This window comes from Tympanuchus pallidicinctus, unplaced genomic scaffold (assembly GCF_026119805.1).
Source record: "Tympanuchus pallidicinctus isolate F22 unplaced genomic scaffold, pur_lepc_1.0 scaffold28, whole genome shotgun sequence".
Taxonomy (NCBI): domain Eukaryota; kingdom Metazoa; phylum Chordata; class Aves; order Galliformes; family Phasianidae; genus Tympanuchus; species Tympanuchus pallidicinctus.
The window spans coordinates 4,584,594-4,598,640 of NW_026294745.1; positions in this window are offsets into that span (position 1 = coordinate 4,584,594).

Below are 14,047 nucleotides of genomic sequence, written 5' to 3' on the forward strand. Positions count from 1 at the left end.
ATCTCACAGCAAATGCCCATAATCTGGCATAGCAATTTTCTTTGATTTACGTCTTAAATATCTTCATGTAGATAAGAGGTGTTTTGTACCCATTTTTTAAAAAGTGGCTCAGTGATGAGTTATGAAGAAACTTTTCTTGCCTGGCTTCTGCCACGTGTTTTTTTCTTCTTTCCAGCAGCAGCAGAACTGAAGACTTACATGACTGATGGATTCATTCAGGGCATCTCGGAGGTAGGTAGGAAAAATAACTATTGACTTAATGGATGATGATGGTTGATGTGAACCTAAAAGATTAATGCATAGCTAAAAATGACATCTCAGATCTTGAAACATGTAGTTTTCTGGGCTGTAAATACTCTCTGTTTAATACCAAAACGTAAAGTTGAACCTTAGTAATAATTCTTTCTTCAGCAGTGATCTGTCTGTGCTGAGATATTTTTATAGTGCTAGCCATTGATCTTCTCAAGAGCTGCTGTGTTTGAAATAATTATTTCAGAGAAACATTGAAAAAGAAGCAGGATCATCTTTGCATGAGATTTTTTTTCATCTCTTAAATATATTCACTGTAGAAATACCTCCCTCAGAAGAGGTGAAGATCATTCCCAGCATCCTAGGCTGCTTTTTTCCTGCTCCATCTGCCAGAAGTTTTGCAGCTGGCACAATTCGTTTATTCTGTTCAATCTGTGCTCTCTTAAACCAGCAATGAACTTGATGATCAGTGTGCTGGGTTTTTAGCGTGCAGTTTTCTTTCCACTCTGAGCTACTCATTGACTATTACCACACATCACAGTAGCTTTTCCAGTGCTTTCTCCTGCAAGGCAGAGTGGAAGCAGTAGCAGATGGATTGAGTGATGGGGTCTCTGCCTTCTTGGTAGGTACCTGGTAAGTGGAGCTGAAATCTGGCACTTTGTTCTGTTATTGCTGTCAGCACAGAGTCCCCAGCTGCAGTGCAGCGATGAGAGTAGCGACAGTCTGCTTTTGCAGACATGAAAGTTGTGAGGAGCCTGTTAGCTACCAGAAGGCCAGTCTTGGGAAGTACTAGTCCTAAGATCTGGAGGGTAAGACCAGGAAACAGCACCGTGTTTGAGGCAGCTATTGAGCAAGGAATATGAGTCACACAGCTCTGCTCCTGGCTCCGTTGTTTGGCTTCTGTTGATCAAACAGCCCTGGCAATGGGCTAGTCCTGTTACCTCCCTTAAGGGAAAATCCTGCGCTTAACAAAATGCCTTGGAGCATCTGAGTGAAGTCAGAAAGAGACTGAGAGGAGGGAAAAATTTTCAGCAGGACAGCTGGACAACGTGGATGGGGATGTAGGGATAGGGAGGAGCTACAGGAGCAGTGGGATTGGGCAGGAACAGGGAAAAGTGAGCAGTCAAAGTGTGAACAGATACAAACAAGGAAGCAGGCATTTATGACGATCTCCATAATGAATTATACCATTAGTACAGTCTTCACAAACATACTGCCTCCCTCTTCCTATTCTCCTGAAAATTATTGCCTCCCAACAAAGCCCCAGCCCTCCAAATGCTCCTGATACATAATTCATGTACATGCAGGACTGTCATTTTTTTTCCCTTGCAGATCTTCCCAGAGCACTCAGGAGAGACCCATTTATCAGATGCAAAGCAAAGCTTTGTTTTCCTCTCTCCTCCCAGACAAAACCCTCACGCCCAGTGCCAGCACTCGCAGCAGCCTGTGTGTGTGTGCGTGCTCAGGACCCTGGCAGCTCTCGGTGAGTGACAACCTGCTGTCGTCGTCATCTGCACACGTGTGCAATGTTAATGACTGCTTTGATGACCTTCACGTTTTCTTTCAATGTGTCTCGGTAGAATTGAAGCGATACACAATTTTCCACAAGAAATTACAGGCGAGTGGCTTAATGGAGAAATCCACCCACTCCTTTCCACTACCCTGTACAAATATTTCTAGAGCTGCTGGTGAATTTGTGTACACTAACGAACTGAGAGCAGCTTTCTAGGGTGGGAGCCCAGCCCAAGCCCTTGAGATTGATCCTAGGAATCAGTGCTTTTTGTGGAAAACTGGTAGTATGCTTTATTCCCCACCCAGCTCTCATCTCTTTTACACCCCTGCCCTCCACCACTACAGGAGTAGTGTTATGTTCAAAGCAGTTTTCATTACGGCTGCTTTACCCGTGCCCTTTTTACATTCTGGCTTTGTTTTGTACACAGCACAGAAGAACAAAGAGGTTCCTTTAAGTAATTATATTCTTCCTCTGCTAAATATAGATTAGGTTTGTTTTTTTTTTTCTGATGGTTATTAAAAAAAATCATGCTAATTTACACTGCTAATGATAGATTTACTGGCATTCGTGCAACTCTTACTGTCAATATAGTTTCTGAAAAACGGCTGCATGTGTGTTATTTCAGAAGCCAGTGCTTCTGAGCTGAATTTACAGCTGGTGGGTGCCATTCTGCTGCCTTCCTGGCATCTCTGTATTCATCAGCTTCCAGTTACAGACCCAAGTGCTCCTAGAGTGGTTGCTACAGAACCTGGAGGGATTCAGGATTCTGCATTTAGTTCTGAGATTTGACCCTAATAAATTCCCTGAGTAACTTGCAGCAAAGCAGCCTGTTGGCTCAGTTCTTTCGTAAATAGGCACGTAGTTAATAGGGCCTCTTGTCCCATGGTCACAGCTCCAAAGGAAAATGGTGGCTGGCCCTGGCCAGCAGCGAGACATCGCCACAGCCATCACTGAACTAATGTTTGAAGCTTCTCTACAAAGCAAGTTTCCATGATCTGAAGTGGGTTTTTCCTTTCTTTCCGCACCCACAAAGACACATCAAATGGTTCTTCATTATTTAAATCCTTCTTTTCAAGAGGAATTAACAACTGGGCAGGATGCTGGCTGTTGAACAATGTGTGGTGTTTCCAGTTTTAAATCCCACATAATTAGCTAAGTGTACCGGAGGAAACCCTAATTTGCATAAGATTGCTAAATAATCGCTACATTCTCTTAAAATTACTTAAGATTGGAGCATTTTCTGTTCTGTCTTTGCAGAATAGAAGTGGTGGAGACCTGGCTGTAGCTGAGGACAAGGACCCTGGGGACGGGTGAAACAGGACCTTTCTGCTGCTGGGGCACTTCCTCTCACCTCAGCACATCAACAATTTCTGCACAGGAGGGCAGGGAGCTGGGGAAGCACTGGAGAGTTTCAGATCATATAATTGACTTTTTTCCTCTTCCCTCCCCCAGCGTGCTGAAACACCTGTAAAGGAGCCATGCCTTCTTCTAAAAATAAGCAAAAGAAGCAGTCTCTAACACCCAATTATCTCAGGCTGGGAGAAACAGATGTGATTAAGGTTTTAAGGCAGCCTTCAAACGGGCATCTGAAAATATGTCCAAACTGCAAACGACAGCAGATGTACGGTGGAAGGGAACGTGGATGGCAGTCATTGACTTGAGAAGTGCACAGGATAATAAAAGAGGTGTTAACAGATGGGAGATTTAAAAAAAAAAGAAAAAAGAAATGAAAGAAAGAAAGAAAAAGAAGGATGTGGGAAGAGCAAAGCCCATGAAGTAACTGTTGATAGAAGAGGAGAAGTGGGAAAATGTGCTTGGGTGGATATGTTTGGAGGAGGGGTCTGAGGCCACCAGATCTTGTCCAGCAGAATTAGCATTTTCCTTCTCTTGGGAACTGAGTGGCTGAAAAGCTCTGGTCTGGGGAATATTTTTTCCAGATGTGTTTCTGTATTCTAGAGTAAAAACACAACTTCTCTGTGCCATGCTGTCATAGAGTCGGTCCCATACTGCCTGGCACCAGCCATGTCTGTCCCATGGACTGAGTGCTGTGCTGGCCTGCATGTCATGAAATGTACTCAATTCTCAAGCCCTGTCTAATTCCACGAGCAGACAGCTAATCCAGATAATCCTTTTTTTTCATACCCCCTCCCTGCCCCTAGAAATGACACTGCTGTTTTGGTGCCAGGTTTAAAGCCTTCTCCAAATGACTCCCAGGTACAGGGAGGCTGAACAGTCTGAAAGACAAAATAAGTTCCCCTCCTGATGCTTGTTGCGACCTAACTTACCCAACACATTCATGATTGCTGCCAACAACCAGAACAGCTCAAGTGTCTTTTTATGACACTTGCTTTTCTTGCAGAGGAGATGACATCTGGCTCTTCTCTCGGCAACAAAACCCTCATGACAACTCGAAGGACTTGCTGAAATTGCCAATGTCCTCTCACCATGCACCAGGAGCCAGGTGAGGCTGCGGGGAAGGGAGTTGCTGCTCTCCACCAACACTCATCCCAACGTGAACAGTGAGCCCCAGAGATAATAGTGAAGTCAGCAGCTCCTTTTCTGCAAAAAATATTTCACAGTCGGACCATCCAGGATTTGTTTTTTTGCATCGCCAGCCTTCAGATGTGCAGGAAAAGTGATGTTTGCAGAGGACTTTGCTGCTTGTGCCAGCAATCAGAGCCGAATTAAAGGACTTGACGCTGGGAGGGGATGAGGACACTGAGTCAACGTGCAATCTAATCCGATATGTCAAAGAGAAAGAGGGGCTTTTGTGCTGGTTAATGGACTGTCCTTTGGAGATGCAGCACTTGCCTCCGGGAATGACGCAGGCACCGGCCAGGCTGGAGTGCTCAGAAGGAATTAGGCTGTATAATTTCAGGTTGCCTTTGACTCGAAGAAAGTTTTTAGAGATTCATTCCTTATTTATTGACATGTTTGCTTTTGCTGCAGAGAAAGAAAAGGAAAAGTCCTGTGAGATGAAAAAATAACAAAACACTTTCCATCTTACTTATAAAAAGCGCCTCAGGATTTTTTACGAAGTCCCAGTTACAAATTGCCTGCAAAGTTAATTGGAGGACTGAACAAAAAGCATGTTTTTTTTTCTTTACATGAATTCTTGCCCTTGCTTTGCCTAAGTGCACTCTGTGCTCATGATATTGAATGTGACCATGTGCAGAATAAAAGATGATTGCTTCTGGAAAGTTCTTTTTCTTTAAAAAGGCAATAAAAAGCATCCTCAAGTTGCTCAAAATAATTCTTGCCTTGTATGTCATCAGCTTAGGGCTGACAGTGGCTCAGAGGTACAAAACAGATGAAGCAGCCCTCTTTCACAGAGCCAACCTGAGCAGTAAGCATAGCGAGCTTTCATTGTGCCTTCATGCAGCTGTGGCTGGAAGCCACTGATATGTGGGGCTTTGTACCTGAGACCCATCCTGAGTCAGTGCTGGCATCCCCAGTGCCCTGCAGTGCATCTTGTGCCCACTGCGGCTGCAGCTTCCTTCCCACTGCTGTCAGTGCAGCCATTAAGCCCTCTGCATAGAGCCCACCTTTTGGTTTTGGCTCCCGCAGCAGTGGAAGAAGCAATGATCCGTGCTGAGAACAAACAGGAGCTAACAGGCTTCAACACGCTTTGCTGCACGGGAGTTACAGCAGCACAGCAGCTGTTATCATTCATTTAGGGGCACGGAGGCTGGCTCGTTGGAAATAAGCTACAAAGGTGAAATCTGCTCCATTATTTTCAATAAGAGATGCGCAGAGCATAAAGAGGTCAGTGTCTTCAATATGGACAGCAAAAAAGCAGTGGTTTAACTGCTGTGCATTGTCCCACTTTATTTACTGCAGCCTGAGCGTGGTTCGTGCAGCACGTGTCCCCAGCACAACCAGCGTCCCCACCTGCAGCAGGCTGGTGGCTCCATGGCTTTGCCAGTGTAGTAAATGGGCTTTGTTCCTGGGACTCCTCTCTTGGCTCAGCACAAGGCTCGTGCAATTTATGGCAAAGAGCTTCCACACCAATAAAACAGGGTAATTACGTGTGCTGTCTCCTTCCTGCTGCCTGATGAGGGGTTTCAGGCTCCGGATCATTTCTGTAGCTGTATCCTGTACCCATTATTGCACAGCCTGGTCCCGGTGAAGCTCTTTCAGGGCTGTTTTGGTGCCAATAAATCCTATCACATGCAGGTTTGCTTTAGGCTCGGTGGCACTGTTATATCCCAGGCACATTCCTGAATGACAGCCAAGGTTTCCTGGCTGGTAAAGGAAAATATACAGCAGCCAGTTTTATGGCTTCCTGAGCTTGCGACAGAGGATGCGAGGTGGAAAGGCCTTCTTGGGGCACGCTCCATTTCATGTGAATGAACTGCATCTTGAAATTAAAAAAAAAAAAGGATAAAAAATGAGCATGGAGGTGTTTTCTGGCACAAGGGACTTTCTCATCTACTGCAAACCACTGACCACGCTGACAGCTGGAGTTCAGCAGCCAGACCCTGCTAATGGCCCAGCTCTGCCTGAAGTCCACGTGGCATCGTGGTGGAAAAATGCATTTGTAGCAAGAGAAGACACTGGGGAAGGGTTGGGTCCAGAGGGAAGCTGCCTGGCTTCTCCCACTCCCCCACATTGTGCCCATGTCCTCTGTTCCTCCACCTCCAGGCTGAGCTTCAGAGCTGCAGGGCCTGGCCAGGCTGCACCATGCCAGCTAAAGTGGTGCTGCTTTGGTTTGCATTGCCAAGATCGTCCTGGGGGACAAATTCTGCATGCTCTTCGTCATCTGCATGCTGATGGCTGATTTTCACCTCCCTTAAATCTGAGTGAGGTGCAAGTACCCTGTAATCCTTTTTGTTCTGCACATCAGTGCAAAGCCTCATGAATTGCTATTAAATCAGGGTGAGAACATGGATATAGTTCGCAGCTGCCCTGTTGATTTTGTATTTCTTCTCATTGCTGTGCCTTGCCATGAAGCTGAGGGTTAAATGGCTGATAAGGCATTTGCTGTGAGCAGAAACCTCGAGATGGTGACAAAAACAAGTTTGGGTTATTGGCTTTGCTTGCTGTCGCATAAATACATGTGATCAAAACCTTTTGGGACTCTTGGTTAGAGGCAGTGACGGGCCGAGCTCCTGCATGCAGTCCTGCCTGGAGAAGCAGGAGTGAAAGCACCAGGGCAGCACTGCATGTGGGAACTTGGATCAGGACAGAGAGCCTCACCAGCACGAGGAGATCCCAGGGACGTGGGGCTGCCCTGAGCCCCAGCACCCAGCACCATGGAGGTGGGTGGGGGCAGCAGGAGCACTCAGCACACAGAACAAGCATTGTGCTCTCCTGTTTTCACTTTCATGTAGACAGCTGATACTATTGTTTTGATCTTCTTTTTAATGGTAGAAATACAGTGTCAGACCTGTCATTTTCATGTTCACTCGAACCCCGAGTTAATTATAATTCAATTAATTAATGCTGCAGCTTGATGGACTGGGTCTTATCTGCTGTGACTACGGCCTTCGTTGCTGTGATTAGAAATGCCTTAAAGAGAAATCAAGTTTTCAGATGTGCTGGGCGTTGCTGATGCTGTTTCCAGTTAGAAAGTGTTGCTCTGTGCCGGGGTCACAAAGTCACTGCGGCTGCTGCTGTGGTGCACCTAGGAAAAAGCAAATATTTCTCTTATTAATGAAAATGCATCCATTTTCATTAAAATAGCCATGTCTCAATTTGTTAAAATATTTTTATAATGATTTTTATCTTAATGGGAATTTTCCATAGACCAGTAACACACGTTTTTAGAGAGGAGGTGTTGGTACTAATGCTCTGAACGGCCATTATAGCCAAGCTCGGCTCATCACTCCCAGAAATGAGGGCACTTTGGCTTTCTGAGCTGAAAAAACATTGGCAGCAGAGTAATGATCACTCGGTGTGTGGAGCAGTCTCGCTCTGTTCTGCACTGATGATGCTTCTGTGCAAAAACGTCATCTGCTGGGGACTCCTGAACGTTGCTGTTCCTTGCAGTGTTCCATTATTTCTGCCGAATGTCACTGCTGTCCCTGGAGCTGAGGTGCCTCTGCAGCTCCTGCTGCCAAAGGCACCCAAACCAAAACGTTCTGTGATTGTTCCAGTAATTAAACCTTCATTGAACTTCACCTTTACCATCCTCAGCCCCTAAGTTTTGCAGCACAGTTCTAATTAGCTTTTAGATAAAAATGTATGGCTAATAAACAACTGTCTTTGCTGAGTTTGGGCTGCATGGAATCACACAGAAGCACATGTACATTTTTCTTCTCTTCCTCCCCACCTCCCAGGCTTACCGGGCAGGATCCCCCCAGGATGAATTGTGCTGCAGTTAAATATCATCCAAACAGTTCAGCAGGAGGCTGTGCTCTGCCCTGCACGTCTGGCACTGTGTGAATGAGTTGCACATGTTTTCAGTTCTGACAGAACCTGATGGATTGCTGTGATTTGGTACTTTCTTTTTTTTTTTTCCTGCTGCAGATGAATTTCACAGTTAGAATTGGAATTTTCTGCGTTAAAAATCATCCCAACGCACAAACCTAGTTCAGCGTGGAAAGAAAAGTCCATTTGCCCTCTCTCCTATAGTCAAACAGGTGCCACGTCTGCTTGTTGCATGCTGCAGCTCCTCCTCTTGGCTTTCTGGTGCTGCTTCAAAGCAAAAGCGGATGTTGCCCCAGAGACCCCTTACACATATCCCATGTGTGTGCATTACACCTGGAGGAGTAATGAGGATATCGCACATATCGATTTCCCCCTTCACCCCTTCAAGGACTCTTCTCCTCCTGTTGTTGTGATTGATTGGAAGAAAAGCTTTTGGGCTGCTCTGAGCGTATTTCACATCGAGGGGCATTTCCAGCTAAATCAACAAAAGCTTTTAAAGCCAGAGGAAGGCAAAAGAATCATTATGGGTTGCTCTTTACCAGGAGCTCTTTGTTAAAGCAGTTTGCAGCATGGGACGAGTGACAGAGATGTCCCCATTCCACATGGAGCTGGAGGAGATTCCCCCGTGTGTCACCCCCAGGGATGTGGCATCTTTCTGTACTGGAGCACTTGAGCAGTGCTTTTAGGCAGAGGTAATACGCTCGAGGAGATGTGTGGTTTCAAAGCACGTCTAATGCTGAGACAGCCCAGGCAGGTTTATTGCAGGCCATTGCTCTGGCACTGGGTTTGATCAGAGATTTTCTACCCCTCTGTGCTAGGAAGAGGAAACTCCTCTTGGAAAGGGAGAGCTTCAAGGAGCATTTCCAGGGGAGCTGTAAGATCATTTCCAGCCCTCTGCAGGCAGCAGCACCCCGGCAGGGAGCATCCACAGCAGGCTGAGATCTGAATGCAGGGCTGCTCCTCCTTTCATCTGCATATGAGACCGTGGTGCTACCCACTGACCTTCAAATGCTGCTTTTGCAAATTAGCATTTGCATAGCTAATTGCTGTTTATTAATGTTATCCTGACTAAAATAAGTCATGGCTTATTGAAAAGAAATGGTGTCCCCCAGACCTTGAACTTATACCAAGTCTGGCTTAAAAGAAAAGGATGTTACATTCAAAAAGTGTCTCTGAGTATGTGTTGCCTTGGCTTGCTGTTCTCAGCATGGCTATGAAACGTTCTCCCAGTGAGCTGACAGCCGTGTGTTCAGCAGTGCTGTGCAAACTGCTCTTGCTGACTCTGGCTCTGGATCTCCCATGGTTTCCTATGTGTCTCCTTGCTGTGCGTGCAGCTGTCAGTGCCACAAGGCCACTGCTTCCCTTCCCTTCTCAGCCCTGAGTCTTGTGTCATGGCCACGTCCTCTGCGATACAGGTGGATGCCTCACGTCCCCAACGGTCACTTTGCTTCCATTTTAAACTCTTAATTCTGCCTTTGACAAGCTTGGTCCTCACCCCTTCTCCTTTGCTCCCATCGTGTTGGCATTAACCACCTCCCAGGTCCTGTCCCTTTTGGTTTTAACATGCTCAGATTAACAATGACTATGTTCAGTGAGTAGGAAAAAATATATATATTCCACTTGACTTTGCTAGTTCTGTTCAGGTCAATGGGAAGAAATTTTTCCAGTGATAAAGGGAAAGGCCATTTAAAAATAAAGCTGTGACAGTGCGTGCTGTTAGCACACAAACTGCACAAACTGAAAGGATGAGTTCTTGGGGAGGGTCAGCTCCCCTCCCAAATACTTTGCAGTCTGCTCCTGGTCGCAGCAGTGCACATCTGGGCCCAGCAGCCATCGGGGGATGCAGATGGCCAAAATGAAGAGCAATGCTGCTGGACACAGCAGCTCAGAAGAGCCCTCAGTGGGATGGCTGTGCGCACAAGATTCAGCTCTCCTTTGCCTTGCAGGAACAGTCATAAAATGCAAGCTGCTGAGTGCAGACGTCCCCAGGGCGCTGCGGGAGCTGTTAAACCAAGGCCAAACCTCCAAGATCAGCATCTGGTTGTTGTCACCACCTGGGCCACCATGCTGTCCTGTCAGCAGTGCCATTCCTGGGTGACATCCCAGCTGTGCGTGGGAGCAGGGCTGAGACACTGCAGAATGCAGCTCCTTAAAACCAAGCACCCCCTGAGCCCTTCCCAGCATGTGCTGAGCTGATAAAACACATTGGGCAGCAAAGAGCCCTGGAGTGGCCACACAATTAAATGAGTTTTGTCCCTGGAGAACTCGAAAGTCTCATCCAACAGAACCTGCTCACACAGGGTTTGCAATTTACTCTCAAGTCTCTTAATTCAGCCTTTCACCTTTTGGGGATCAGTCTGGTGTGCTTACTCTGAGGATGGCTCTGCAGCAGATTACATATCAGCCGGCTCTGCTGCTTTACAACAGCATGCACTGGGATTCCAGTTGTGTTCAGTGCTGTAAGAGTGAGCACACAACACCACATGTGTCACACATGAGTTCTATGGCAGCAGCAGAACCCCCGAGAAGAGGCGGGGACACAGAGGTGGCAGCAAGACCAGGGTGCTGATGCATTCTGCACCAGTTTTCCCATTGCTTTTGATCATTTCCCAAGCTTAAACCAAGTTTCTCTGGCATTTCTTCCTCAAGTCCATCGTTTCCCATCCATGCAGGAATATGTCAACTTCTTTTACATACAGGAAGCCCCCAGGGCAGTTGGTTTTATTGAGCTGATTTCTCACCCTATCATCTCCCCGTGATTCATTTTCTCCAGCACATTTTACGCATTTCAGCTCAAAACATGCGATGTAACTCAACCCATCAGCGCCAGGAGCTGAACCAGGAGCTGTGCCCATGACTGTGCTCAGGGCCATTTCCCTGGGATGGAGCACAGGAGGCTGCAGCCCTGGCCAAGCAATCCCTGGAGCAATCCCTGATCTCAGCGGTGCTGGGAAAGTTCTGCCTTTGGACATCCTGCAATCCCCTCTGCCACTGCACCCAATGTGCAGGGCTGCACACAACAACAACCCCTTGCCTGGGAGATGTTTCTGGTCTCCCTCTGTATGAAAGCATTTGAAAAGCCAAACAGTTAAAGGGGAGGCATAAAGCTGGGCTCAGCCCCAAGTGTGGTGATTTCTTCAGGAAAAAAAAAAAATATATATATATATATATATATACTGACATAAGAGATGTGGGATGCAGCTGAATTCTCCACTTGCAGAACATATCAGCAGCCCTGACCCCCCCCTTCCTCCATGCAGGGAGGACACATCCCAGGAGGGATCTGATTTTAGCACCATGTTTGCAAGGTGAGCTGCTGAGCACACAGCCAAGAGCCTCGCTCACATTATTAAACAAGAAAGTTATATTTTTGGCAGGGAAGAAAGCAGTGCCCTTTTACATCTCCATAAAGCCTTCAGCAGGTGTTCTAATGAAGCATCAGCCTCCTGACCCTGTGCAGCTGGGTGTACACTTGGCTGTGTGCATTGCTTGGCTGTAAGGTTTGGTGGGGCTGAGGGTTCAGCTGGGAGGGTTGGTGGCTGGGAGTTGTGCAGAGGAAAAGGGGAATCCTGGGGGCAGCAGGGAGTGGTGGGTGCTGAGTGAAGGGTTGGTGCTGCAACTGCATTGTGGTTGGAAGGGGGAGGGACACAGAGATGTGGCCTGGAGAGAGGCAGAAGGTGCTTGGGGAAGTGTCAGAGGTACGGGTAAGTGTGGTGTGTGATTTCTGGAAAAGTGATGGGGAGGTGAAGGTGGAAAGGGAGCAGGGAGAAGTGGTTCGGCACTTTCAGAGTAGAAAGAGTTTTGTTTTCTGAAGTGTGGAGTCCTGCTCTGCAGAAAGCTGATAGATTTGTATGTGTGTACAAATACATGAAACAAAAGAGGCTTCCCAAGCATCTAACTCTTTCAGGAAACTTCTGACAAATGGTTTCTGAATGCTCCAAAGTTGATTTTATTGTTGGTTGTTCTTTTTCTGAGAAGTCCAATTACTTCTTGTGCTTACTGGCTGTGTGCTGGGGGCTTCCTGGGCTGATGAGGGGCTCCCTTCATCTGTGAGCACAGTGGGCTGTGTGCCACGGAGCAGCCTGACCGTGGGTGTCTGCAGAGATGTGGTACCAGCACCTCTCTGGGCACCCTGTGCCAGCGCCTCGTCACCCTTGGTGCAAAACCCTTCTTCCTTACATCCCATCTAATCTCCAGCTGCAGTTTGAAGCCACGTCCCCTTGTCGTGTCACACAGCCGTGGTGGAGGGGCTCACCCCCAGTCTGCTCTGCAGGGCTGTGACCCGCAGGGGGAGCGGAGCCCTTTCCCCTCTCTCCTCTTGCCCTCTCTGCAATCTCTGCTAATGGCACACTCAGCAGCCGTCCCTTTGCTGCCCAAAGGCAATTGCTGCTAAAATTATATGTATTTTACTACAACCTTTGGAATAAATGGCTCTATTTAATGGTTAAATCTTCTTGGCTGTCCTCTAAGCCTCAGAATGAAGGAAAAATGTTTCGGCAGGATTATTTCAGGGGAGCTGTGGGGGAAACAAGAGACTCTTAATTTCTCTGCTTATTGTGAGTGATGATTTTTATTATTGTTGTTATTATTTTTGCTTGCTTCTACAGTTAAAACCTTTTATCCATCAGACTCCACATTAACACAGTGCTGTGCCTCTCCTCCTCTGAGGGACTGCTCACTCCCTGGGCACCAAAAGGGCTCTTTTCTCCCTTTCAAACAACCGCAGCAACCCCTGCGATGCTCTTCTCTTGAAGCAAGTATCAGAGCAAACCAGACGTGCAGGATGAGGCTAAGTTGGAAAATACTTTTGTACATTCTGAAGTATCTGTCCTTAGGCATGTCTCTGGAGCAGGAGGTACGATGGTGTGATGAATTTCAAATCACAGCCTCCACAGGTCTCTTATTTTCCAGATAGTATTTATTTTTTCCCTGAAGGCTGAGGAAATACTACATAAATTTCCTCGGTAGGAACAGCTTGACAGAGGGATGCAGCAGGCTTCCTACCCCAGAGGCTGGCTGTAGCTAACAGCTCACCTTATGCTCTGCCCATATCCTTCTTAGGAAGCCCCTGGCAAACAAGGTGCTGGCCCCAGCCTTTCCTGCAGGTGGGCAGCTGCTGGAGGCCCGGACTCACATGGAGTACTCAGGATGCAGCAGTGCCCACCTTCTGTCCTGCTGCCCGCTCCAGGGCGTACTATAGGAACAGTAATGAGCAGAGCGGGGTGTTCTGAGCCTCCTGCCTGCTGGCACCTCTCCTGTGATGGCTTTAATGCAAAGGATTTGGGTCTGAGTTGCCTGGTGTGGAGGCTTTAGAAACCCCAAACTCAATAGATGGAGGATTTACAGGAGCCAGACCCTGGTCTCCTTGTTCAAGCTTTAATAGTGCAGGGAATTAGTGGTGAAGTATTGGATGATTTAAAAATAATAAAGCATTTCTCTAGTGAAGGTTTGTTTTTTTTCTTTTTTAAAAAGGCATTCAGTTGTATTTTGATTAAGCAGGTTGTACATAAAGCGTCCCTTTGGACGTTTTGCCACTATAACCACCACAATAAAAGTTTGGTTTATGTAACAGATTTGCAATCTATGTAATGGACTTTATTCTGCAGTGTGGACACAAAGCTGAGTTGTGTGCGATTGCCAGGAGCTGTGGTAATCTGTTATTCTGAGGACACAAGGGGTAAATAAGAGCTTTTCTGTGAAGTAGGGAGACTTTTCTCTAAGGCCTTTAATAGAGCCTGAGATTTCTGCCGTATATACCTGAGCATCATTGCAAACAAGAAGATTTACTGGTAGCTTCAAGCCAGAAGGTTCATGAGCAATTTATTTCCAAAGTGCTGTACTATTGCATATGTTTGATCTCGGTAAAGGGAAACCATTTGGGACTCTTTTTTTTCTTTCCTATTTTCTTTCTCC